The sequence below is a fragment of the Ambystoma mexicanum genome, chromosome 5p, assembly GCF_040938575.1.
Source record: "Ambystoma mexicanum isolate Mex_15411 chromosome 5p, UKY_AmexF1_1, whole genome shotgun sequence".
Lineage (NCBI taxonomy): Eukaryota > Metazoa > Chordata > Amphibia > Caudata > Ambystomatidae > Ambystoma > Ambystoma mexicanum.
This window is the reverse complement of record NC_090930.1, coordinates 721201610-721229429: the sequence shown is the minus strand read 5'-3', so window position 1 is coordinate 721229429 and position 27820 is coordinate 721201610. Positions and strand designations below refer to the sequence as shown.

At 45.4% G+C, this 27820-nt stretch overlaps 1 long non-coding RNA gene across 2 annotated transcripts in view; it reads right to left on the bottom strand.

Annotated features, from left to right (window-relative positions):
- The window catches only part of LOC138481151 (uncharacterized), a 144820-nt gene extending 123036 nt beyond the window's left edge, over nt 1-21784 (bottom strand). For both annotated transcript variants that reach the window (XR_011274202.1, XR_011274201.1), the window contains exon 1: nt 21664-21784. This is a non-coding gene — a long non-coding RNA (uncharacterized lncRNA). The remainder of the gene's footprint in view (nt 1-21663) is intronic.
- Nucleotides 21785-27820: the final 6036 nt, after the last annotated feature.

The window sequence follows — 27820 nt, the reverse complement described above, 5'->3', positions numbered from 1 at the left end:
AACCCTGATGGCAAGAATGATTGAATTCCTGGGTTGGTCTGCGCTTTCGCCTGTTTTTCAACAGGATGACCTGACAGACATATTGGACAAAGGTCCACAGGAGAATCCTGTGGTCCCCTTCTATACAGCCTTGCAAAGAAAAATTGCATCTAACTGGGAAACTCCTGAAGTTATCTCTGCTGTCAACAAAAGATCATCAACCAAGTATAGGGTAGCTGCTGCTGACCCTGAATACTCATCGAAACACCCGACTCCAGAGAGTCTGGTGGTCCAAGCGGCAACTTCATCAAGCAGCAGGACCGTTTACCCTACTGTCCCACAGGATAGAGATGACAAGAGGTACGATTCTATGGCAAAGAAAGTCTTCTCTGCTTGTAGTATGGCGTTGAAGTCCATCAACGCCACCTGTACGCTTGCCAGGTTCAGTCACACTGGGAGTTTGCTTCATCAGCGGCTGACTGCATACCCGAAGGAGAGGCGAAGGAAGCCTTCCTCAACATTATTAAAGATGGCAAGGATGCCATGTGCGAGTCACTTCAAACTGGCATTGATTCCACTGACAGTATCAGCAGGGCCATGGCGGCAAGTACAACAATCCACAGGCATGCGTGGTTGCGAAAGTCTGGCTTCGCTCCATATGTACAGGCCAGACTTTTGAATATGCCCTTTGACGGCTCTTCATTATTCGGAAAAGAGGCTGATGACAGTCTGGAAAAGTTGCAGACATCTAAAGCAGCAGCAAAATCTTTAGGAGCTGCTATCCGCCAAACTCCTTTTCGCCCCTCAGGAACCTCTGGGAGAGGAAAGTCCTTTTGCTATTATTCCGCATTCGGGAAAGGCAGAGGACAGCCGACTCAAAGAGGCCAGAGAAGATCCACCCGAGGTGGATGGGTCAAAGGTCCTAATGCCGCAGCAGCAGCAGGTGCCTCTTTACCCTCGGCATCTGCATCAGCCGCCCCCAAACCACTCTGAGGTCTCCACACAAGACACCTGTGGGGGGCAGGTTAACTCACCATCTGACGGAATGGCAGGCTATAACGTCAGATGCTTGGGCATTGGAGACAGTTGCCCAGGGTTACTGCCTACCCTTTCTAAACATCCCTCAGTCATCCACCGGGGAACAGCTCTCTAAAAGTTCCAGATCCGCTCTTCTTGCAGGAAATTATAGACCTGCTAGAGAAAGGTGCCTTAGAACCGGTACCTGTAGCGGACAGGAACAAGGGCTGGTACTCCCCCCTACTTTCTCATACCAAAGAAGGACGGAGGACTGAGACCCATCCTGGACTTACGAGAATTGAACAAGTTCCTCAGGAAGGACAAGTTCAAGATGGTAACTCTCTCTGATCCTTCAGGTCCTCCAGCTCCAGGACTGGCTGGTATCGCTGGACTTGCAGGATGCTTATTTCCATGTGCCAATCCATCCCAAACACAGGAAATACCTGAGGTTCGCAATTGGCGACTCTCATTATCAATTTCGAGTTCTGCCATTTGGGCTGACCTCTGCCCCGAGGGTCTTCACCAAGCTAATGTCGGTTGTGGCTGCGAGTCTAAGGAGGGAAGGGATCCACGTCTACCCCTACCTAGACGATTGGCTGATCAGGGCTGTATCTTCGGAACAAGCTCAGACCCAGCTAGATTATGTCTGCCACTTCCTTCACAAACTGGGCTTCTCCCTCAATTTAAAGAAGTCACAATTGATACCATCACAGAGACTTCAGTTCATCGGAGCGGTCCTGGACACTGCCCTGGGAAAAGCCTCGCCACCCGAGGTGATGGCTCAAGATATTCTGCAGATGGTCAACAAGTTTCAAAATGCCCAAATTCTCCCAGCCTTCGGCTTTTTGAGGTTGCTAGGCCTCCTGGCATCCTGCATCTTCCTTGTGCCAGAGGCTCGCCTGAGAATGAGATCTCTTCAGTGGGCACTGAGAACTCAGTGGTCGCAATTCTCAGGGAGAATGACAGATCTCCGGATTCCGGACAAAGTAGCCCGCGACCTTCAATGGTGGGCCTATCCAGAGAACATCTTGAAAGAAGAACTGTTTTGGCAACCATGTCTCTATCGGAGTCCAGACTACACATCAACCTATTGGAGCTGAGAGGGATCAGACTAGCGCTGAAAGCTTTCCTGCCATCAGTACAGGGGAGAAATGTCCTGATAATGACGGACAACACGGTGGCCATGCACTACCTTAACAAAAGAGGAGGCGTAGGGTCCCTGCCACTGTGCAGAGAGGCAATGCAGCTCTGGTTTTGGGCAATTCGAGAAGGAATTTCTCTATCGGCAGTCCACCTAGCCGGAGTTGACAGCGGACGCTCTGAGCAGGCAGAGCACAGTCTCCCACGAGTGGGAGCTAGCTCAGGAAGTCCTTCAAGAGATCTTCCCCCATTGGGGAACACCTCAGGTGGATCTGTTCGCCACAAGCACCAACAAGAAGTGCGATCTGTTCTGTTCAAGGGAATTTCCCCCGAGAGGAGCTCTAGGAGACGCGTTCGTAGTGGACTGGGAGTTTCCACTCCTCTACGCGTTTCCACCAGTCCCTGTTATTCCTCAAATGATCAGGAGGTTGAGAAGATTCTGGAAAACCATGATCCTAATTGCCCCGGACTGGGCCAGGAGAATGTGGTACCCGGACCTTCTAGATATGTCCATCTGCCCTCCAATCAGTCTTCCACTCAAAGAGAATCTTCTCTCACAGAAGGGAAGTCAGGTTCTCCATCCAGACATCAGAACCCTCAACCTTCACGCTTGGCTTCTGAAAGGGTGAGGTACAAGGATTGGGATCTCCCTGATGACGTCATGGAGGTGTTGCTTTCGGCCAGAAGGCCAGCAACAAAGTCTTTATACCGCTGCCGTTGGAACAAATTTTGCAGCTGGTGTAGACAAGGGAATATCGACCCTTTTTCATGTGGTACACCAACGGTGTTATCCTTTCTACTCTACTTGGCAAACTGAGGCCTTCAAGTTGGCACTGTAAAAGGCTATCTCGCAGCGCTTTCAATCTTCAAGAGCACTGCGGAGGAACCATCCTATTTCAAACTACCTCTAGTGATACAATTTCTCAAGGGATTAACTAATGTTTATCCTCCAAAACCATTCCAAGTTCCCTTATGGGATTTAAATTTAGTCTTAAACTTCCTAATGGGCACTCCATTCGAACCACTTTTGTTCGCTGAGATTTCTCACGCTTAAAACTGTCCTATTGGTAGCACTAACATCTGCTAGGAGGGTGAGCGAGCTACAAGCTCTCTCCTGTAAACCCCCACATACAATTTTCCACAAGGACAAAGTTGTCCTACAGGTGAAGCCTAATTTCCTCCCAAAGGTGGTTTCTGAATTTCATATTACTCAGAAAATTACCTTACCTTCGTTTTTACGCTACTCCCCATCCGGGGAAAGAGGAAGAAAGACTACATAGGCTGGACCCAAGGCGAGCTCTCAGCTTTTACATCAGCAGAATGGCTAGGATCAGGCAAGCAGACCAACTGCTTGTAGGATACTCAGGTCACACGTTGGGACTACCCATAACAAAACAAACCATTTCCAGGTGGATTATTTTGGCCATTCTGGAATGTTACAAACTGGCAGGGAAAGAGCCACCCCAAAATCTTAGGGCTCATTCAACCAGGGGTATCGCAGCCTCTTCGGCTCTCCAAAGAGGGGTACCGGTCAGAGACATATGTGCGGCTGCCACATGGTCGTCCGCACATACATTCACAAAATTTTACAACCTGGATTCCTCCACTAGTCAAGAGACCAGATTTGGCAAGGCCGTATTACATTCGGTCCATCCCTAAAGGGATACTTAACATTCTTACTCCCACCTCCAATTGCATGCCATTGCTATGGGAGTCTATCAAAGATAAGGAATACGTCGGAGGACACAATCCCTTCGAAGAACAAGCTACTTCTTACCTTGTAACGTTCTTTCGACAGGATGTTCCTCCGACATATTCCTTATTGCCCCTCCCATCCATCCCCGCAGTAATACTTCCCCTGTGGTTGCAGCTTACGCTCCTTCAAGGTCAATAACCAATTCAGGCATGACTTTTCTTATGCTACAAAACGGAACTGAGCAACAGACGCCGCGCGTGGCTATTTATGGGCATGGTGCCGTCGGCGCGGATACGGTGGCCTTTAAGGGAAATCGACTCGACGGACATCGACGCGCAGCGCCCTCCACAGAAAAAATTTCCGAGGCCAGCAAGCTGGAAAAGTATTATCAAAGATAAGGAATACGTCGGAGGAACATCCCGTCGAAAGAACGTTACAAAGTAAGAAGTAACTTGTTCTTCTGATGCTTGTATCTGCTTAGATTCACATGCGCCCACCCTTCCTCCCTGCGGAGAGAAGACGCATGGTTGCTTATGAGCTTGTTCTGATACGTATATGCTTGGATACAACTGTACTCACGCTACACTTCATGCTACCTCATGTCAGAAAAATAACAATTTCAGGGACTTCGACGTGTGAAGGATCATGGGTACAGTGGACGTCACACTAGGGATAGTATTACTGGCACGCCCTGTCGACGTCCCTTTTCGAGTTTCGAAAACAACTGTAATACTCTGCAGCTACCACTAGATGTCGGCCTATGTGCAGCATGTGAATCTAGGCAGATGCAAGCATCAGAAATACAATTATGGTGAGTAATGTATCCCATATAATATTGGTAACATGGTGACTGTTCTTTTAACTGTACATACTTGCACCGGTTTAATGCTTATAGTGGTGCATTGTATATATTACTGCATACGCGATTAACTGGGAGGAAATTGTCAATGCTATTTGGCATGCACAGGTTATTAAGCGGACAGTGATCCTTTATGGGCTCTTTTCTTTGGGGCTCCTGCGTCGCCAGGTACACTGTGTAAATTACGCAGTGAATTGGGTTGTTATGAAGGTTGGCTGGTGGAGACTAGGTTAATTATGGGAAATTGAAGTCATTGGGAGGGGAATTTGATAGCAATTGTTAGTTGGGGCACCATGAGTTGTATGATTCTGGACTATGTTTATAGGTTTGTAAATAATGGGAACTTTTGGAATTCTACTAATAGCAGGATTGTATGTGTTGAAAATAATTGCTTTTTGTGTTTTTTTATAGTTATGTTATCTATTAGACTATTGTCTGTTGTGCATAATTGTTAACGGAATATGAGAGTGGTTAATTTGGATGGAATGAGGCAGATCACCCCTTATGCAAGAGTTAGGTTGTTGAATATGAACCCCTTGGCAAGAAAAATGCTCTTATTATTTTTCTGTTTTTATTTGAATTGAGACTTATTTTAATTATTTATTTTGGATGTACCGTTTTTCGTTTCCTGTTTGGTTTGAGTAACTTCACATTGAAATGTGAGGGGAATTAATTGTCTCTCAAAGAAAAACAAAATCTATAACAAGCTATGGAGAAAGAGTAGATATTGCTTTCTTGTAAGAGACATGCATATTAGAGTGTGATGAGAAAATGTTACTAAATTCAAGATACACTCAAGTGCTGTTCTGCAATACAACTAGATCAAGGGGTGTGCGTATTTTAATCCAAACGGGAATAAATGTAGTGGTTGAAAAATTTGATAAAGATCTAGAAGGTGTCTAGCGCTGCATCCAATGATGCCCTTACATTAATGAATTTGTGCAGTACCCACATTTTAAATGCACCTGAATCCTTGGTTCCACCTTCCTGCTTCAAACTGGGCACTACCACACCGCCGGCAGTCACCCCAGTCTGAGTTACGTTTCTTGTTACTCAATACACGTTCCCTAGTCAAGCACGCCCTTGAGATCTCTAATTACATTGAACAGAATAATCTGGACTCATGCGCTCTGATGGAGACTTGGGGCTCCAGAGCTGCTGGTCCTAGTCTCAATCTAGCGATTCCGTTTGGCTATGTCATGATTCGTAAGGATAGGCTGGAGGGTAGACGGGGGAGGGGGGGTAGCTTTTATACTTAGAGACCCTCTCTGTATGGGAAGCCCTAGATCATATCTTAGACGGAATTTATTCCATCTTAATTAAAATCGGTATGAATGCGGAATCCACAGTTAACATCCTCCATGTGTCCCGTCCCTCTTCATTGAACGCAAGATCGGCAGAGGCTCTTAATAGTCTTCTGTTACCTCGCCTTATACCTCTTTCTCGCTTTATCATACTGGGTGGTATCAACCACTGGCTAGGGGACGCTGAAGATTCTTACGCTACTGAGTTACACCAGTCCTTACTTGATCTAGGATTTGTACAGCAAGTGACCGTGCCTTCCCATGTGCTTGGTCATACCTTGCACTGGCTGGCGGTCCTTAATGTTATTTGTCATAATGTTCTTATTATGCCCTGTCCGTGATCATGCCACGCCTTTGTGCATTTTTCTCTATCAGTTCTGTTCCCCTTGAAATCTAGGAATATGCTGAATGGTTACTCTCAGTCGCGTAATTTAAAACGTCTTAATCTGAATAACCTCGAACCACTACTAGACAGTACTCTTAGTTTTTCGTTGGATACTCCTCTTCAGGCTATGCCAACCTGCTTAGCTTCAAATATTTCTAACATCTCCAATATCTTCGCCCCGTTGAAGCAAAAAGAAAAAAAAAGGAAGAAAACAGGAAGTAAACCTTTGTTTACGGCAGAGCTTCGAAAACATAAAGCTCTGTCACTTAAGGTGTTTTATACCTGGAAATCTGCCCCGGGCCCAGACTATTTAACTCTTTACAAAAATGTAGTAAGGGATTATAAATCTGCTATTCTGGAAGCAAAAAGCAACTTCCATAATATCAGAATTGCTAGTGCTCAGTCGGATGTAAAGGACATTTTTAAAATCCTTAAACAGCAGGAGGTCGTTCTGCCTCCAGTGGATCAACTAGTGCTAAGTGATGCCATCTGGTGTCAGCAAATACAAGACAGCTTGCAAAGTAACCTTCTTGGCATTAGAACGCAGATGCTGGAAAAAAAGGATGTTTGCCACTGAGGGTGAACAGGGGTTTCCAGAAGCCATTCCTGTGCACTCCAACGGTAGACCAATTTAATTTTCACTCAATATCGGTGGAGGCAATGAAGAAAGATATTGAACAGTTAAAGCCAACTCGTTGCAGAGGGGATTCCTGCTCCTCCCTTATTATAAAAACATGCCCTCCTGCACTTTTAAAAGCAATTTTCACGTTTAACACCTCATTGCGTGATGGTAAGGTCCCAGATGACCTCAAACAAACTGTGGTCACTCCTATTCTGAAAAAAACAGAGATGCCAAGGGCCAACCCACTGAACTATCGTCCGATCTCCAATACCCCTTTTCTGTAAAAAATATTAGATAGGGTTGCATATGGTCAGATTTCGGAGCACCTAAATCTGTATCATCTATCTGGATTTAGGCAAAACTTTGGTACAGAGACCTCTCTCCTTGGTTTGAAGTCTAGATTATTGGACAGATAAGGGTTTGATCTCCCTTGTAATATCTTTGGACCAGTCAGCAGTGTTTGACTTGGTCGAACACTCTATTCTGACCTCCAGACTGGCGGATGTTGCTAACTTCTCGCCCACAGCAGTTTCTTGGATTGCCTCTTTTCTGGAGAATAGACACAGCAGAGTCTCTTCGGATGTTGCAGAGGCACTCCCAATCCCTGTCCTCTTTGGGGTACCACAGGGGGCCAGCATGTCCCCTTGTCTGTACAAAATATTCATGGCCCCTTTCTTCTCGGTTTTAGAGTCAGAAGGGGTCATGTTCTCAAATTATGCAGACGATAACGCAATGCGTCATCCCGCTTTCAGGTTGTCATCTGTGGGATGAACAAGAACTAAACAGATTATTTAACCTCATTGAGGATTGGATGCTTGATAACCTTGCTTTAAATAAAGGGAAGATAGAACTGATGATAGTGGGCAGTTCAGCTTCCCTGCTCAAGCTGGACAGGGCTTACAGCGCCTTTAGGTTGGGGGTGGATAAGTTTATTCCCCTTCCTAAAATAAAGATGTTGGTGGTGATTCTCAACCATTCACTCCGAGTCCTCATGTAACCAGTGTGGTCTCTGCCTCAGTGTACTACGTTAAATTGCTCTCGCTTCTTAGACCCCTTATTTCTCAGGCAAGTGCGGAAACGATTGCCAGAGTTATAATAGGGGTTAAGTTTGACTATTGTAGTAGCCTCCTTATGGGACTCAGTAAGCGAGAAGTCCATAGGCACCAGAAGTCCAAAACTGGGCAGTCAGAGTAGTGACGGGTCTTTCCTGCTGAGATCATGTTTCAGATGCCGGGTGCTCCCTCCATTGGCTACCGATGGAGCACGTGCAAAGTTTAGGTTATTAGTCATAACCTTTAAGTGTAGGCTTGGCCTTGTGCCTGCATACATGCGGACATCCATCGTTGACAAAGTCAACCTGCCCTGAGGTCCTGTGGACAGAACTACTTGTTCCTCCCTCGGAGTAGAACCACGAAAGCTGAGAATGGCTCTTTTTTTCTGGTGGCCCCCAAGCTTTGGAATCAGTTACCAACTGCGCTAAGATGCCAAAGCTCTCTGCCCGTATTTAAGAAAGAACGTAAAATGTTTTTATTCTCTCAAATATTCTCTTATTCTCAGATCTAGTTCCCCTAACCTCTGCTTATGACTCATGGTTTCAAACCTGTTTTTATGTTTTGTTTCGGTCAATTGTCTGCGCCTCCATGCCTTAGGGTCCACAGTGCGCATAACAGATAAATGTAATGTAAATGTAATGTAAGAAGGTAGGTTTATATTGGCAAATATTATTCTAGATAATACAAAGCTCACAGCTGGTTCGATTTATGGACCCTGTGCACCTGGTGCTATTTTTTTCAGGGATTTGCTAACAAATCTGCCGAACATGGATGGTGATTTTGGGGGGTGACTTTAATTGCGTGCTAAATGATAGACTTGGTCGGTTGGATTCTTGTAGATATTCGGGACACAATGTAACAGTCTGAGGAATATGATTGATAACTTTGATATTGTTGATATTTGGAGAGTTAAATTCCCAAACGCCAGTACTTTTCACTCCCCAGTGCATGATTCCTACACATGGTTGGATAATTATTTAATCTCTGGTATGTTGCTCGATGGAGTAAAAGATGTGGATATCCAGGAAAGGAATATTTCAGACCACGCTGGTGTTCGCTTAAAATTCACTGTGCAAAAAAAGTGTCTGCGTTACAGAAGGTGGAGATTAAATTCATATTTGTTGAGGGTTGAAGCAGTTGAACACAATTTAAGGAATCCCATCGAGAGATTTCTTTTGGGAGAATCTAGATTCCACAGACCTCCGTATTCGGCAAGAATAGGGGAACTGATTAGGCAGACAGCTCACGTCAGGAAACAAGCAGCGGCAGAGATTAAACATTTAGAAACCTTGTTACAGTTCAGAAATGTTATGCCATTTCTAAAGATGAAGATAAACTTGAATTGGGTAGGCTGAAGGAATTGTTATAGTATAACATGGTTTATTATCCCAGCCAAGCGTTTTGGCAGAATGGTGAAATAGGGTATCGACTCTTGGCTAGGCAACTCAGACTATTCAAATCGGTCAGTAATCAGGAGTATTGTTAATTCTGAAGGTGTCAGTTTTGACAAATGAAGAGATCTGTGGATGCTTTAAATCCTACCATGAAATTCTTTTCTCTGAAACCATATTTCCAACACATGATGATTTGGACTTGTTCTTTGAGAGGATTGAGCTGCCAGTATTGTTGGAGACCAATTGTTTACAGCTGGGAGGACACATTTTAGAGACTGATATTAGTAACCCCATTGCTCAGTTAAAGGTCGACAAATCACCTGGTCTTGACAGTTTACCTGTAGAATTGTATAGGTCATTTGTAGATAAAATGTCTCCAATTTTGTGTAACGTCTATAATTTTTTGTGGCAACGGGTGAATTGTGTATGAAAGAAGCTTTACTAACACCAATTCCTAAAACGGGTAAAGATCATATTAAATGCGAGAACTATCACCTAGTTTCGATATTGCTGAATGATATGAAAATTCTTGCATTGAAATATGCAAATATGTTGAGTGGCTGTATCCGAGAGTGGATTCACACTTCTCAGCCTAGGTTTATTAGTCGACGATATGGATATGATAATATTAGGTCCATAATTAATATGATCGAAAATAAATATTGCACCAATTCAAAAGCGGTGTTAATTTTTGGGGATGCAGAGAAAAGCATTTGATAGAATTACCTGGCTTTTATTGAAGTTTTATTGCAGTTTACCCTAAAGAAGATGGGTTTTGATGATAATTTTGTGAATATGGTTGATTGCCTGCATAATGCTTCAGCCAGGATCTTGGCTAATGGTATAATTCCGGATGTATTTAATTTATATAGAGGCACAAGACAGGGTTGCCCTTTGCCACCGCTTCTTTTCAATATTGCTCTTGAACCACTGATTACTCATTAGTCAGGATGTGAATCTTTGTGGATTGAAAATGGGGCCGTCGAAATTGGGGTCTTAGCATATGCAGATTTAGTGGTTGCGCTTTTGCAACTTCTGGTGTCGTGTACGCTTCTGAGGAATATTTTGAATGAAATTGAGATGCTGTCTGGCTACAAGATTAATTGGTCAAAATGTGAAATATTTCAGTTAACGGACATCAGTTCATTTATTGATTTAGAGGGATGGAATTGTAAATGGTGAGATGAGTTACTTACCTAGGGATAACCTTGATAAGAGATTTAAAAAATATTGTTGCGGTTAATGTTGAGGGTGATCAAAGTTATTTAGAAAAGATAATGTTAGGTGGAAAAATATTTCTTTGTACATGTGCGGAAATTATAAATTACTCACTGCAGCGACTAACGTACTCCTAGTCCATAGTCCCCTTTCCTCCATACTGTATTGGTGTCCCTTGCTAGGGACGGGAACAGAACCTTTTTCATCAGAACAATTGTCTTCTTTAAATTTAGTTGCACGTGGGGGCGTTGCCCGGGAGGGGGGGGGGGCTCCCTTGACTCCGCCCACCAGCACCACACACCAGTCCCCTTTGATGCGTCAGCCACATTAAGCTTGCCTAATAATGCTTTGTTTTTTAAACTGGGGCGGATGATGGGACGTATGGAGGAAAGAGGACTATGGACTAGGAGTACGTTAATCACTACAGTGAGAAACATATATATATTACTCCTACATCCCGTCCGCTTTTGTCCATACTGTATGGGTGGTTACCACTGATTGAAGCCCTGGGGTGGAGAGACTGCAACTCTTATGACAACATTTTTTAGGACCACTTGGCCAAATGTAGTATCTGATCTGGCACTGGCGTTTAAGCAATGGTGCTTGCAGAAGGCCGATGGGGAGGTCCACGTGGCTGCCTTGCTGATAGTTTGCCAGGATACGTGTCTTTGGAATGCCACAGCAGTAGCCTTGGCTCTGACCACATGAGCGTGCATGTTTGCTGGCAACTTCATAAGCTGCCCCTCGTAAACTTCCTTGATGGCCGAAACAATCCATCTTGCTAGTGAGGCTTTGGAGGCTTAACTCCCTAGTTTTGATCCTCCGAAAGTGATAAACAAAGCATCCGATCAGCGGAAGCCTTTAGTCCTCTCAAGGTAACATTTGAGCGCTCTCCTGACGTCCAGACAGTGAAGGATCTTTTCTGCTTCATCCTGCAGATTTGGGAAGAAAGTTGAAAGGACTATTTCTTTCTTGAGGTGAAAAAAAGACACTACTCTGGAAGAAAAGAAGGGTGTGTCCGTATCACCACCTTGTCCCGATGGGAAATGGTATATGGCTCAGAAGCCGCGAGTTCCTGAATGTCATTAATCCTGCAGGCTGAGGTGAGGCCCATCAAGAGCGCAGTCTTAAAAAAGTAAGCAATGTTATTTCTACCAAAGCCAAGGGCTCAAATGGTCTATGTGCTAAGGCTGCCAGAACCACGTTGTGATCCCTGACCGGGTGTGGACGTTTTACAGGTTGCTGCAATCTAGTTTGTCCTGCAAGATGCCTTTTTACCACCGGGTTGGAGGTTGAGAAAAGGTTGTCACCAGAATTCCTTTATGCACCTATGGCTGCCAGGTAGGTATGGCAGGTGTCCACCTGCACCCCAGAGTGTGCTCGATGTGCTGAGAAGGACATAACATGGTCGATGGTGCACCTTCGTTCGAAGTGACTCCCCACCCCTGGAGGGATGAGTCTGTGTTAATGGTGCAAGCTGTTTGAAGCTGCCTGAATTGTCTGCCTGCTAAGAGGTTGGAGTCTGTCCTCCACCAGAGGTGGTCCTGGTGGAGGTGGGGGGTGGTATGCTGTCTAATGCCGCTTGGGAGCCAGTTTCCAAATTGCAACAGGCTGAGAAATGTAGCTGCTGCCTCCTCATTTTGAGCCTGGTGTGAGGTACCGCCAGAAGACAGGCCACCATAATCCCTAGGAGGTGATGGTACCACCATGCAGAAGTTACCACCCTGCTTAGGAAATGCCTGGTAGCTGCTTAGATCGCTGCCACCTTGTTCGCTGAGGGTATATCTTCTCCAATTTCGTATCCCAAATGGGACCGAAGGTGGTCAAGGACTGACTTGGTTGAAGCTGCAATTTCTTGAGTTTGATGGAGAACCTCAGGTCGTATAGTGTATGCACAAACCTGGCTGCTGTTCTCGACTCCCTCTGGGGAATCCGCTCGTACCAGCCAGTCGTCAAGGTATGTATATATGTGGTGGCCTTCGGATCTGTGCAGCGCTACCACTGCCTTCATTAGTCTCGTAAAGACCCTCAAAGATTAATTGAGACTTTGTATTGTAAGGTGAAGCCCATGACCCGGAATCGTAGGAAGGACCGTTGGGCTTGCCAAATTGGAACGTGTAGGTATGCATCCTTGAGATCCAGGGAGCATGAACGTCCCGTCCCCCCCACACAGGGACTCCGCTATCAATGCTGGCGTAACCATCTTGAACTTTATCATGGGTAGGAAAAGGTTCAAGGTTGAAAAGTCTAGGACAACTCGCAGGCCGTCTAGTTCTTCTTCTGTATGGTGTAGATGAAAGAGTACAGTCCCAAGACTCTGTGGGAGGGGGGACTTCCCCCACTGCATTGCTCGCTATTAGAGAGCGGATCTCTGCCAGGAGAGTTGCCATGCCAATCTGCGGGAGAGGGGGTGTTGGGAGAAAGGGAACTTGAGGTATAGGAAGGCAGAAGTCCTGGGAAACCACTGAGCGAATCCATGGGTCTGCAAACCTTGTCCAGTGTTAGGAAAGATTGCTCCAAGTGCAATTTTCCCTCATATTATGGACCTGCCCAAACCTTTTGCTTTTGTTTGACTAACCTGACTTTTTCCAGTGGAGCACTGTCTTCAGCTGAGCTCCCCTGGGCTTTCGCTCATTTGTTATGGGAAAACGTCTTTCAGACTGTCAGTATGGGAAACTGTTTCTCTTAGTCTCTCTGTTCACTGTTTAACTATCTACAGAAGGAAGAAAATGACTGTACCATCTGTATTTTTTGTTTTGTTAGTCTGTCCTTGTTCTATGTAGCGCCTGGTTGTCCATGGGCTTTGGCGCTCTAGAAATGTATAGAAATACCATTTCTTGGTAACTTTTTATCTTTGTGCCAACTACCTTACTGGACTGCGCACAGGGGTCTTTTCATTTTATGGTCCATAGACTGAGACCACAGTGAATATTCATACATCATTTGAGAATGAGACCACCGTGGGCCATGATTGGCTTACACCTGGCGTGCATGCAAGAGAGCAGATCTTCCATTGGTTATCAGAGATTTGAGCGCAGAAAGAATCTTGGATAAGAGAAGGGGCTCTGCATCCATTCCAGGTCGATCAATTGAAGTACACTCCGAAATACAGAAGGAGCTAAGTATCCTGAAGCAGACCAGTGGAACTGCCAGAGACGCACTGTAAGGTTTGGCACTCTGGGCACGCTGCTGTCCCATCAGACCCCTGCTTTTGTCCTCCATCTTAGAAGGCATGCACGGGTGCTTCGACCCTTTGGAGTAGTAGTAACCCCTCTCAGCACCTCCTGATTACCCACCAAAAGAGCCTTCTCTGAAGTGTTCCTGGGCCGTCTAGTGAACTGACCAGCTCTACCACGGGGTATTGCAGAGAAGCACCACCGTCCCGAGTTGACATTAGAGACTTGGGAAATCGGTAGCTTTTTGTCATCGGCCCTCCAAATTTCATAGTCCTAGCTCCTCTGATTGCGATCTAGGAGAGTGTGCCACGCTGCAAGTCTTTGGGATCCCTACATCATTATGCTGTGGTGACTGTTGCTGTAGGTGCTTTGCCGATGTGCCCTCCTGTGTCTTGAAGCCTGCTGCACTGGAATTTTATTCCTCTCTTCTTCGTGAGCTGAGAAAAGGTTACTGTGCCGTCATGGACGATTGTCCTGTTCCGCAGCCGTTGAAAGCCGGAGCACTGAGAAACTGCAGAGCTCGAACCGGAACCTACAAGCAACCTCGAGTAAACTGGCAAAGTTTTGTCCGACCTGTGCCAAGGGGCAGTGAGTATTTGGTTCACTTACCAGTGGCCTCTGGCACAACCGATCTACTATTACACATGAGAATCCCTTAAAGGATCCTCATTTTGGCTGGGTTAGCCTCCGCTCCCTAGCTATTCCCGACTGTGTAAAGTCGCTCTGCCTGTAAGGGTGGACTCTCCTCAAATAGTGAAACTGTATTCATCACCTCAAGCCCCTTCCTAAACAGCTATAGCCCCATGAAGAGGTACCATTTTTTGCTCTTGACACACGACTACGCGTTGTAGACTCACTGGTGCACTTTTGAAGGCAAGGCTGCACACTTCGTAGGGTTGGACTGCTTAAGTTAGGGTTTGGATTCTGAAGATCGCCCAATGCAATAATTGTGTTAACCCCCCTTCTGTTACAGGTTGTGGATATGTTTTCCCCCCCATCTTGCATTAGGCTAAAAGCTATTGTATATATCTAACATAGTGATACGCTTGTGTGATAATTGTTTCTTATTACTGCGGTTATTCGTGTTTGATTAGAAGGCCTGTAATAGATGTATATGTATTGTTGATATACACCTGTCTAAGAGTAATCAGTGACTCGTTACTGTGTGTGCTCATTGTGGGCTTCCGATCACTCTCACCCCTCCTGAGAGTCAGTCTTGACCACCTGCCAAGCTACCTTGATTGGTCTCGTGTCTCGTTTGTCAATAGGTACCCCTGTTCCACTAAAATAAGGTGGCCTTTTAAACTTCTGCCCAGGTCGTCTGAGTTTAGAAATCCATCTTAGCATCCTCCAGGACTGAAAATTAAGGGCAAGCCTGCCCCCCACTGTAGAGCTCTGGATCATGATGACACTGTCACTGCTTTTTTCCCTCTGAGGCTGGTGTCTGGGAGGGGGCTGGAAAAAGCCCTTGTGTGTGGTCTTCTGCTGCTTATGGCGGTGCTGGTTAAGATATCTGTCTGGTTGCCTGGTGCTGTGTTCCTGGAAGCCCTGCAACCGCCAAAGGTATGACCTCTGTCTGACCTCGGGTGTCTCTGGCTGAAACTCCTGGAGACAGGCTTTGCCAGTATGGCCAGCGATTTGGCTGTTTGGGAGCTATACTTTTTCTTGTCCAATTTCTCATTAGTGGATGAATGGACCAACTCTTCTCCCTCAAATGGTAGGTCGAGGATATGGTCCTGTACATCTGGATTAAACCTAGTTGCCGTGAGCCCCGGAGTCCTCATGTTTGTAGCCATGCATACGGCCTGTAAGCTGTGTCAGTGTGAGCCACTGATCATTCCATTAGGTGTTGAGCCACTATTTTTTCTTCCGCTATACCAGCCCTGAACCAAGCCTGTCTATGGACTGGGAGATCAGGAAGGAAGTTGTCAATCTCCCTCCACAGTTTTTGGTTGACCACAGCTAGCATGGCGTCTGCATTTGCTTGCTTTAGGTGGAGAGTGGCTTTGGAGTAAATGTTCTTTCCATAGGCATCTAGGACCTTTTCCTCCTTGCCTAGTAGGGCTGAAGTGGACGAGGACATGGGAGTTTGAGGTGTAGCATACATTGATGCTGCCGCAATGACTGAGGAGTGCGGTTGAGTGTGCACGGACAGGATGAAGGAATCACCTTCCGCCTGTCTTTATTAGGCATCTAGGGGCTTGCTACGTTGAATGAGATTTTGCCCTACCCTTCTTTGCCAAGGACTCTACATCCTTTTGTAACGGTATGCTGGATAATGTGGCCGAGCAGATGGTGAGAACCTCAGCGAGGACCCCAGCCTCTGGCTGTTCTTTTTGTGGCTGCGGACTCCCAAGGTACTCTGCTACCCCGGCCAAGGTTTCAAGAAAAGCCCTTGTGGAGGTGGTGTCTTGATCCTCCTCATCCGTGTCCTCTGCTGTCTCTTGCAGGTTTGTGGAGTCTGCAGGTGGGGTTTAGGGGAGCTATAGGAGAGCTGTTAAGCTGCAAGGGGGGGGGGGGGCTCCACGGACAAGGCCACCGCATTGTTTGGTACCGGATGCTGTACCGCAGGAACAGGTTGTGAGGGAACTGGTGTTTGGACCGAAGCTGGCTGCTGCGGGAGCACTGGTGGGCTCATGTCTTGTATGATTCCCTAAGTATATTCCCCATCTGTGGGGATTTCATTCATGTGAGGCACTTGTCGAAAAAGCGCTCTTCGCAGGCTGGAGCAGCACATTCCTGCATAGGTATGGCCGTGTGTGTCTGCGTGTACTGCTGATCCCTCCCTGTGCTTTGCCTGCTCTGGGCGCAGCCCGCGTCCTTGTAGCATCCCTGGGTGGATGTGGATGAGTAGGAGGTACACCATTTGATCATTAGAGACATTCCACCCTCAGTATGAAGTCTGCCCTTTAATCTTTGCTTGAAGAGCGTGTCTCCGGACGACCCGTCTTGTGGTCATTTTGTTCTGTACTGTGCCACGTGCTTGATGCGTGTTACTGGGCCTGGTCTCCACCTGTCTGCTGGAATGCGTAGGTTCTGACCTGCCCTGCACCTCGGGCGTGGACCTGGGAGGCAGTGTGCCCTCGGACATGACTCCGCTAGTGCTTCCAGTGCTGTGTGTAGGCACCCCCTCAGGCTTGCCCCTGGTAATAGCGTTCGAGCCCCTCTGGGGATTCCCCGGTGTAAGAGCCCTCTGGCCCCTCAGCGGTGGGACCAGGAGGATCCGTGGACCCCCTCAGCTGTGTGGCCAGTTACACAGAGAGCCTCGGTCCCCTGGTTGGTAGTAGTACCTACTTGGCCACTCCCGCTTGGTCGCCTCCTTGGAAAGGAGTCACCCTTGCAGGGTGCTTTGGAGAATAATATACATGCCTTTGGTTTGATCTTTCTCTGTACTTACTCCTTGATGTGCTCCGGTGGTGACATGGAGAAGAGCTCCCTCCACCTGGCTAGCCGGTTCTTTAATGACCGGTAAGTGTAATTGCATTGTACGCCGAGACGCCGTCCCAGCCGTGGTCTTCGCCAAGGCCCCAGAGGCAGAGCGTGTGCGGGACCGATGTGGGAAAGGATCCGTTGCAGGAACCAGCTAAAGCCTGCCGCCGCTGACGTGCGCCGGGTAGGGCCTGGGTACCAGAGCACAGAGTATCTCGATTTCTAATACAAAGAGATTGATTATTACAGAGCTCATTCTGGCGTAAAATCCCTTGGCTGCATTTTATTTCTCAGTTCCTGTCACAAGTTTGCAGTGTCCATCTGCTCTCCTAGCCCTAGCCCTGGCTGCAGTGAACAAATATAAGCAGATGTTTGGTTCTATAGTTCTAGCCAATAGGGAACAATCTAGGCTCAGGATTGAATGTAACGGGAAGCATTTGCTGATTTCAGACCCAGCTGGCATCCAAACATATCTCTTGCACAGTAATAAAGCAATAGACGGCAGGACTTTGACTAGGGACCCATTTAACCTTTTATGGCCTAGAGCAGTCACCAAGAACTGGTCACCTCATGACCAGTCGACAGTTTGCCGGGGTGCAGTGCTGCAAATGAAGACTTGTTGCATTTGTTTTATTTTACCCCCTTTATCATGATATCGGAAAGAAAACTATTGTTCTGCTGCTTAAAGTTACAAATTTTACGCAAGCCTTATCTTCATTGATCTATCTCCTGCGTGCAGAAACAATACCAGTTGCATGGTGTTGCTTGGAATATTTGCGAAAATCTTGGCATCAAAGAAAAGAAATGCTGGAGGCCAAGTTTTGATCTACGTTTTTTTTTATCCTGAATTTTTTCCTGTTTTAAACATTTGGGGTATATTCTGATTTTTTTACTGTTTGCCGATTAAATTTGATGCATTTATTTGTGGTTTATGGATTTTTAATCCGAATAAACTTTAATGATGATGGACTATTACAAATAGAATAAACAGGAAATTATACCTTGGAAAGTCTAAAAGCGTGGAATTGTAAAGAAAAAAGTGCCTCAACCACAGCTTAGGTGAAAGAGGTCCACTCCCGTCGATGCCGAAAAGGTGACTGGGGTGTGTGGAGCTGGTGGGCGGAGTCAAGGAAGCCCCAGGCTAAGCCTCCACGCGCAACTAAATTTAAAGTGGAAGATTTTTCTGGTGGAAAAGGTTTCTTTCCCGTCCCTAGCGAGGGACGCCCATACAGTACGGAGGAAAAAGATGACCGTATTACCAATTGTTATTCAATCATTACCCTTGCCTTTTTCAAAACAGCAGTTGAAAAGGATAAAGCCTTTAAAGAATATTTATGAGAAGATAAGAAAACTAAACAAATTCTTCAATATGTCTTGACCCGTGATGTCAAAAGTGTGGGTTTTGGATATCCTAATATTATAGGGGGTTTGCTCTAAAGAAGGCTACTTCATATTTTGATTAAGCTGGTGTGAATAGACCAATTTGGATGCCTATGGATCCATGGGCAATATCTCCCTCCGACTTGCTAGTGTTTATACTATGTGTAAGATTCCAAGAACTATTCCTTTCTGGCCTAGTATTAAGATGCCCAGTGGTGCACTGCTAGCATGGTTGACTGAGAATGAGCAGATCGTCTGGTTAAATGAGGAGGCGTCTTTGTGGAATAATTCGTGTCTTCAATTAAATAATAAATTATTGTATTGCAAGAGTTGGATATCGAATGGCATAGGTGATGTTCTTGAACTGGATCAGATCGTTAACTTTGAGAGATTTCAGACACAATATGGACTAGTTAATGGAGAAAGTCAGATTTCATTAATTGATATCCTTGTTGAGTCAAAGGATATATATATGTCTAATACTCCTTTGGCTGATAGACCGGGTCTTTTTCAGATTTATGAACGCCCACCCCAGGTTTTATCGACTTTTCTTAAGCTCATGCCGGTTTCGTCTGAGGTAGTTGAAGGTTGGGAGCGGTTAAGGTCAAAATGGTCAGTTGAAATTAATTGTGAATTGTTGGAATGTGAGTGGGAAAAGATATCTAAAGATGTGACCCTGATAAAATTGTATCGCAAACCGAGGTTGATGAAATAAAAAATTATATGTAGGTTATACTGGACTCAGGAGAGAAAAAAACAATTGCTTGGTCCCCAGGATGATGATCGCTGTTAGCGTTGTGGGGAGGGGGGAGGAAACATTATACCCATCGTATTGGGGATGTTTGTGAGTTATGTTGTTTTGGAGAAAAGTCCTTGATCGGATTGAATTGGTTATGAATCCTGAGGTTTTGAGGTGCTCTGAATACACATTACTGAGGCTGATTAGACATTATATGGGAGTGGACTATAATTTGAGGATGTGGGTTGTCCGAGCTTTGCTGGTTGCACAAAAACAGATACTTAAAGGATGGAAAACAAGGAAAAATCCACAAATTGTTACTTGGTTGAGTAGTTAGGTGTACTCTCCAGATATGAAAAGGTGATGTTTAAAAGAGAATGCTATGATTATGTCATTATTTGAACATCTTTCAATGTTTTATATGATGAATCTGATGGTTGATAGTTTAATGGTTAACTATATGTTTTTGCATCACTGGTTCTATCTATATATACATATTCACTAAAAAAACTTTGTTAAAGGGACATCATGGTTAAGTTGGACTAATAAAAACCTATGAAATTGAATGAAAAACCTTTGTTAAAGCGCCGTTATGGTTACAAATAAAACCGAAACCCCCCAGAAATTCGCCAGATATGGTAAGCTAAGCAACCATAATTTGCGCCACCACCGTGCACTGCTAAGATTAACACCCAGGCTACACCTGTCACCAAAGGTATATCACTATTTTTTGTACCTACATTATGACACTTGTCAAAAAATAAAACGCAGGCACATTTGCAAAACCATGCTTTCAGGTCCTTCTCAATGCTCCTTACACAAGTTTGCTGGAAATCCACCCAGGTTTTATTTTTTCATAAGTGTCAAATGTATGCACATAAAATCGTCATATAACTTAGCCCCCACTTGACAAAATCTATTCAAACTTTACGAAAACATTTGTATCTAGATGTATAATCTTTTTGCAAACCTTTGTGTAGATTTGTCAAATGGCACCACATTGATAAGCCTTTACAATATTATGGGATCCCCCCTCTAATTCTGCCCCCTCTTAACAAAATCCCACCAAACTTCACAAAGACATTTATATCTAGATCTATTATCAGTTTGCCAAATTAAGTGTAGGTTCGTCAAATGGCACCTCATTTATAAGCCTTTACATTATTTTGGGAGCCCCCCACTAATTTTACACCCTCTTGACAGAATCCCACCAAACTTTGCAAACACATTCGGGATCAGGTCAAGAATATAAATGCAGTTTCATTAAGTGGTGCCAAAGTTATAAGCAAGCCAAGAACTGCTTTTCACCAACCATGTAATGCCGAGGTGTCCGAATTTCACAGGACTGTTCGTGGACTTTCGCGGCAAAAAACATCTGTTTTTTTGCTTCTTGCAGCCATATTCCTTCCCATCCTCATCACCCCTCACCTCCCTAGAGATTATTTGATAAGATAGACAAGTGCAATGTTGTGTTTTCTATTATGTTTTTACCGCAATGTCTCCGCGGACACCGGCCGCTGTCCGCGAATCCAAGATGGCGGCCGTTTCCAAAAATCTGACGCACCTCACGCTTCACTCCAACCAGTCACAGAACACGTTGCATGTCCGCAGACATGACGCAAGCCGATTATCCAATCGGTGTCCTGTCCGCAGAGCAAACACGGAAGTGTGTCCACGGAGCGGACATAGATATCACTAATTTTTTTAGACCTACTTTTTGGTCGTTTTACAAAAAATTACTGATTTTTCACCAAATTTACAAAAGCACGCTTTCGGGACCAAGCCTCTGCTCCTGCCACAAATTTGGTGAAAATCCGTCCAGCGGTTTGGGCTGTAGGCGCGACAGAAATTATTTCTCCATTCAGTCTATGGCAACAAAAACAAATTTTGGGACCCCCTCTATAACTTCACCCCCTGGACCAAATCAGGTTGGGCCTTATACTTTTTTTGCAAAGTTTACTGAGGATTCATCCAGGGTGAGCTAAATTATAAGCCGCTCAAAAAGGGCTTTTCCTATGGGTTTAGCAACTTAACCATAACTACATGGCTGCTACCGCATGCCATGTAATATGAGAAAACACATGTGAACCTGGGTTTCAAAATGTGCAAAGAAACCCCACAGGAGAACATGTCTGGTAACCCAAGTACTCAAGACCTTGCTGTATTTGTTACAAAAGTTCCTTTATTTAAGCAGTAGGTACATCACATATAAAAAGTTGAACACAAAATAAACATTCACCAGAATGGCAGACCAAGTCATTAAAAACACTCACCCATTCGGGTTGAAAACGCCACGCGATCTGCTCGCTATCATGAGCTTCCTCAGGCTGATATAATCCATGTGTGTCGGTTCCTCCGTGAAGTTAAAAAGCACTAACCAAAGCGGCTGTCTCTGCCCCCTGCATCCCGTGTTCTACGAGATCACCTGACCTCAAAGGAATACTGGCACTACGTTAAAATGCTACCACCATCTTGGAAAGACCAAATTGTAACAGTAATGGGTATAAAATTCCCAGTACACACTAAATAGTGTGAACAATCGAAGTACACAGGATAATCGCGGTCTTATATGCCAGTCCCTTTAGTGCTAATCATAACTTCCAAATATCGAGGATAAACTGCGCAAGTGCGCTCACGTTGTGATGTTGGTGCTGTATAAGAGTAAATGTCAATACAGCGCCAGTTCACCCCGGATGACTTGTTTAGATGCAAAAAGACAATTAAAACCAGCTTCCATTAATTTCAAGATGTACGCATTCTATCACTTTTAAATGCAGTATACAATTCACGTGTGGTAATAACTCGTGCCACTAGAGGGCCTCTCAGTATAACATAGATTGATAGGCACAAACCTAACAGTTTACAGCATGAGATTAGCATACCCAGTTAAACACAAAGTTTTGACAAATTATTTACATAGTCACATAGCTGTTACAAAATACGCTGCAATCTGTGTAAGCCGTGTACGCTGATATTTCACTCCACACGGGTGACATCTCTATAAAACACCAGCAAGTGCCCATTTGACATGGAATAGATCCAATAAATTGATCTCAGTGCTGCCAGATCCCTTTGCCGTAAAGTAACTTTCAATAATGAGATTTTAAGAAAGTGCTAGTGCAGATTCTGTTCCAAATGGCATGAACACAGAAATACTAAAACTGATTGTGGTCCACTAAAGTGCAATTCAGTTATCTGTACATGGCTAATGTTCAGCTGCTGTAACGGGCTACGAGTAAATATTTTGCCATTCTTTGCTACCATATGTTATCTAAAATGGTCTGACAGGTAGACAAGTGCAAGTGCAAATTAGTGCAGACATATGTCTCAAAGGACAAATTGATTACTATGGTGCAAATCAATGCTGTGCAAATCTAATGCCTTGTAATCCATCTAGTATAGATACATTTTAGCCACAGGTTATCTCGTACTGACCTACATGGACAAGATATTATGAAAAAAAATATTTGGAAAACAGAGAAGAGAAGGAGAGAGAGGATGGCAGCAAGGTTTTGTTGTTCAGAGGACAAGACTATGCATTGGTGCAAAGTAGCGCACCAATCATAATAGAAGTCTAATACTTTACTAAGGTCTGAGTCTAACAAGAGCACGTTCCAATGTTTGTGCCAGATTGATTTTATTTCTCTTGCTCGATGATTGAAGCCTGTGATAAATCTGATTTTATCTACCATATTTTTGGTCTTTTATTTGAACAAATCTGTTCTGGTCTGTTCAGCTTTCCCAAAGCACTCTGCCACTGTACATTTGGCATAGCCTCTGTTAATGAACCTTTGACCACTGTTTTTGGCTTCTTTTTGATAATCAGCATCTCTACTACATAGCCGTTTGGCTCTCAGAAATTCACCATATGGTATGGATTTATTAAGAGCCAGAGGGTGATGGCTCTTCGCATGAAGAGTAGAGTTTGAGCTCGTTTTTTTCCTATACAGACTCGATGTGAGTAGATTGACAATAACTTGGAATATGTAATCATGCAACTCTACTTCAGTTCCCTCCCAGATTATAAACAAATCGTCTATAAATCTTGCCGCATGACAATCCTTTTGAGTAAGGTGCTCTTAATTCCTTTCTCCAAGCTATTTGGGTTTCCCACCAGCCTATATAGAGATTAGCTTAAGTGGGTGCCATATAAGACCCCATGGCCGTCCCTTGGGTTTTCCTATAAATTTGTTCCTCATAAAGGAAATAGTTGTGTTCAAGGCAAAACTGTAACATCTCCAGGAGCCTGCCATTGTGCTGTCGATAGCTAATAGATCTATCATCTACGTAAAATCGACAAGCATTGAGTTTATATACATATATATATCTGAGGCTTGTGGAGTCTGCTTAGATCACATGCTATGCATAGGCCGACATCTAGTGGAAGCTGTAGAGTATTGCAGTTGTTGTTTTTGAAATTCGAAAAGGGACATCAACAGGGCATGCCAGTAATACTATCCCTAGTGTGACGTCCACTGTACCCATAGTCCTTCACGCGTAGGGGTCCCTCAGATTGTTTTTTTCCACCATTGTGAGCGGTCATTTATCGCGGAGTGCAATTTCGGCTAACGGCATTTACTTTATCAAAATTTAAAATTAGTTACTCTTCTTGTCGTTTTTCTACCGCCGTGTCTCGACGCGGTGAAGAATCAGTGATCGAAGGACAGGATGAACCGTTGGACGAAGAAACTCCGGATTCCTTTCGGCCTTGGAAGGCCCAACAGGCCTAGGCCTTACAGTAGGGAGAGTGGGGGCGGTCATTTAACAATGTATTTCTCCACCGCTTTCCTTTGTTGCCCTGCCCCAATCATGGATAGGTCACCCTTTAAATTTTGCCCAGCCTGTAATAAAGTTTCCGTGGATCGATGAGCGCAAGGTGTGTAACCTGTGTCTTAATCGGGACCACGACGAAGGGCACTTTTGGGCTTGCAAGCTCTTTTACCCAAGACCCTTAAAGATCGTAGGGCGAAACGCTGGGCCCATCACGCCAAGCAGGCCGAGGCCGCCATGGCGTGGAGGGAGCCTCCAGCGACAGCAGGGACGCCGGCCTTTCGGATGGCGAGGGTGACGGGGGAACTACCACGTTCCCCAGTGCTAGCCCCCGACCCTGGAAGGCAGGCCAGCGGCTCTATTGTGGGGACTACACCCAGCGGCAAAAGCACTCCATCTCCCCACACTAAACACACACCCCGCAGCAATGTGTCAAGCACACGCCGAGATTCGGTGTCTAGGGGCAGATCTGCGGATTCTCTGTCCTCTGGGCACTCCAAGAGTTGGTCGCCTCATGACAGGCCCAATAAGACTAAAGACGCCGCCCATAAATCCTCTTCTTCCGAACGTCGAAAGACGCGGCGGAGGCCCTTCACGCCCTCCGAACGTCAGAGACCGCGGCAAAGGCCCTTCCCAGTGCCGAAACTCGACCTGTCGTCGAAAACAACTTCTAGTTCAAATAAATTGTCCTCTAAGAGCTATGATCATAGAGATAAGCAGAAAGAAGAGGAGACCTCTTCACCCTCGCCATCCTCTGTGTGCCACGAGTAAAAAGAGCTAGAGCGGGTGGATCCAGCTTCCCATATCTCGCACCTACTCACTGGAATGCCCTAGCTCCCACCATCCGAAGTGAGGCCTCCCTCCTCGCTTTCCGCAAAGCAATGAAAACCATCCTCTTCTCATAAGGTCCTTCGTAGCAGCATGAATACCAACCATAGGACCCACTGCTTAATCTGTATTGACCAATCAAATAAGCTGTAATGATACCTATGTCTGTGTTTGTATGCAATGTGCCATTTACTGCTACCACGTCTGTACCTCTGTAACTAAGCTCATGCAAGTAACAGCGCCTCAATGCCCTTGGGCTGCTTGCGCGCTATATAAATAAATAAATAAGAAGTTCCACAAGGACAAGTCCCACAAGGACAAACCTCATAGTCAGGGGCCTACCCCTGCCAGAGACACTGTACAGGAGACTGATGAAACCTTACAGGAGGATAGGTAGGGCCTTTTATGTGAATCCCTACATAATAAGGGCCTGCCTATACCCCTCTCACCTGCTGTTCCTTACCCTGACGTTCTCCCCAGCTCAGCCAAATGGTCAGCTGAGGACATAGAGTAATGTCCAGAATGACTTTCTTTGCTAACTTCTTTGAAGAGCACCCTCAAGCCTTTGAGAGCTTACAAAATACACCCCCCACTGATCAGGCTTCTACTTCTCAGCCCCGTCAGTCATCCCAGCCCTCAGGAAAGAGATCTCTCATCTCTACTGATCTTTATGATATGTCTACTGCCAAAAAGTCTTGCACCCCTGCAGATCATTATGATGTACATGCAGACATAGAAGAATATCAAGAGGATGATCAATACTATGACGTAGAGGATGAGGGGGATAATAATGATGACGATGAGGCAGAGTTTTATGCTATGGACTCTCCAGTTCCACAGGATTCCCCGTTAACTGAGTCCCCTGTGGATAATCAACCCCTGTTTAATGACATTTTGGTCAAAGCAGCTGAGCACTTCGGCATCGAGACTCAGCAGGACAAGGATTTTGTTAAGAACATCCTGGGGGACAAGAAGGCTGCCACCCATTTTATACCCATTTTGAAGTCCGTTCAAAGAAGGATCCAACCTTCACTTGAAACGCCCAATCAAACAAGGGCAGTTAACCCAAGAATAGAGAAACTATTCCACCCGGCCCCGTCGGATCCCTTGTATATAAGAGGACAGCTTAGGCTGGATTCACTGGTGGTCACGACTGCCCGGAAGAGAACCGGTACACCCTTGGCTTCTTTCGAAGCACCACCAGACAGAGAGCAAGAAGCTCTACACCATGTGTTGGAAAGTGGCTACTTCCGCAGTTTACCAAGCAAGAATCGCCAACAATTCCACACTGTTGGTGTGCTACAACTGTACTAAATGGGATGAGGTTACAGCCCTGGCTGACTCTGCTCTAGAACCTCTGAAATCTAAGCTTGCCCAAGTCGCAGCCAAAGGCAGAGCCACTGCCAGCAGTCTGCTTAAAAACAACCTTGACGCTGCAGATAATGCCGGACGCGTCGTTGCAGAGGGCACTATCTTCAAGCACCATGCCTGGCTTCGAATGTCCAGTTTTAAACTAGAGACTCAGGCAACCTTGCTCAATATTCCAATAGAACCTGATGTTTTATTTGGCAAAGCAGTGGAGGATGCTCTGAAGTCAGCCAACGATGAGTACGAAACACTAAAGTCCCTTGGCCAACTTACTAATAAACAGACCGGACACGGGGGAGGAGGGGGACAATTTTCGCAGTTTTTGTGGCCAAAATCAAAGAGGCTCCAGTTACGGACAAAACCAGAATACATTTTGGAATTACAGCCAGAATCAAGCGTCCCAGGGTTATCCTAGAGGGCAGCGGAGAGGCCACGGCCGGGGGAGACGATCCACTTCCGCAGGTGGTGGAACGCCTCCCAAACAATGATGCCCCACTACAGGTCCCCTCCCCAGTCCCGGGACGGATTTCAAACTTCACCCACTCATGGGAGGGCATAACCACAGACAAGTGGGTGTTATCAACAGTAGCAGGAGGTTATTGCGTGGAGCTCCTAGAAACTCCATCAAACCTCCCCCTGCGCCAGAGGAAGACGTCAAGAGAGGAACAACTCATCTTGATAGAAGAAGTCAACGTGCTACTTCTTAAGGACGCCATCGAGATCGTGCCGTCCAACGAGGTAAACAAGGATATCTATTCAACATACTTCATGGTGCGCGGACATACAGCATGCGCTAGCCAATATAGTCTCTAACCTTCAAAAGAAAATAGCACTAAAGAAAGCATCCCTAACTCCCACCATACCTCTAACGAAAATGTCTCCTTCCAACAAAATGCTATCACCCAAAAATAAACAGACATCCCAATTCCATTTCTCCAAAGTCGAGAAAGTTATATTGGGTCTTAAACCATCTAACTGTAAGGGTGACCAATGCCCAGCTCAACTTATTAAGGACGCTGCTAGAGATCTAGCACCTTTCATTACCAAACTCATCAACACCTTTTACATCTGGCACGATACCTAGCAACCTTAAGGAATCCTGGGTACTACCACTCCTGAAGAAGCAAACTCTCGATCCATCCATTCCGACCAACTACAGGCCCATCACCACTGTGCCTTTCCTGCTGAAAATTCTAGACAAAGTTGCTTACTGCCAAATCCAGAACTTCCTAGAACTTAACCACTTGATAGGCTCCCGCCAATCTGGCTTCCAACCTCTTCATGGGACAGCAACAGCACTCATTGATCTTAAAGTTCAAATAGACAAACTTAGAGATGATGGTAAACTTGCATTACTCCTCCTACTTGACCTGTGGGCAGCATTCGACCTTGTGGACCATAAGGTTTTATGTGATCACTTGGACTCAGCGGCCCACTTCTCAAGGGAAGCAATAGCATAGACAC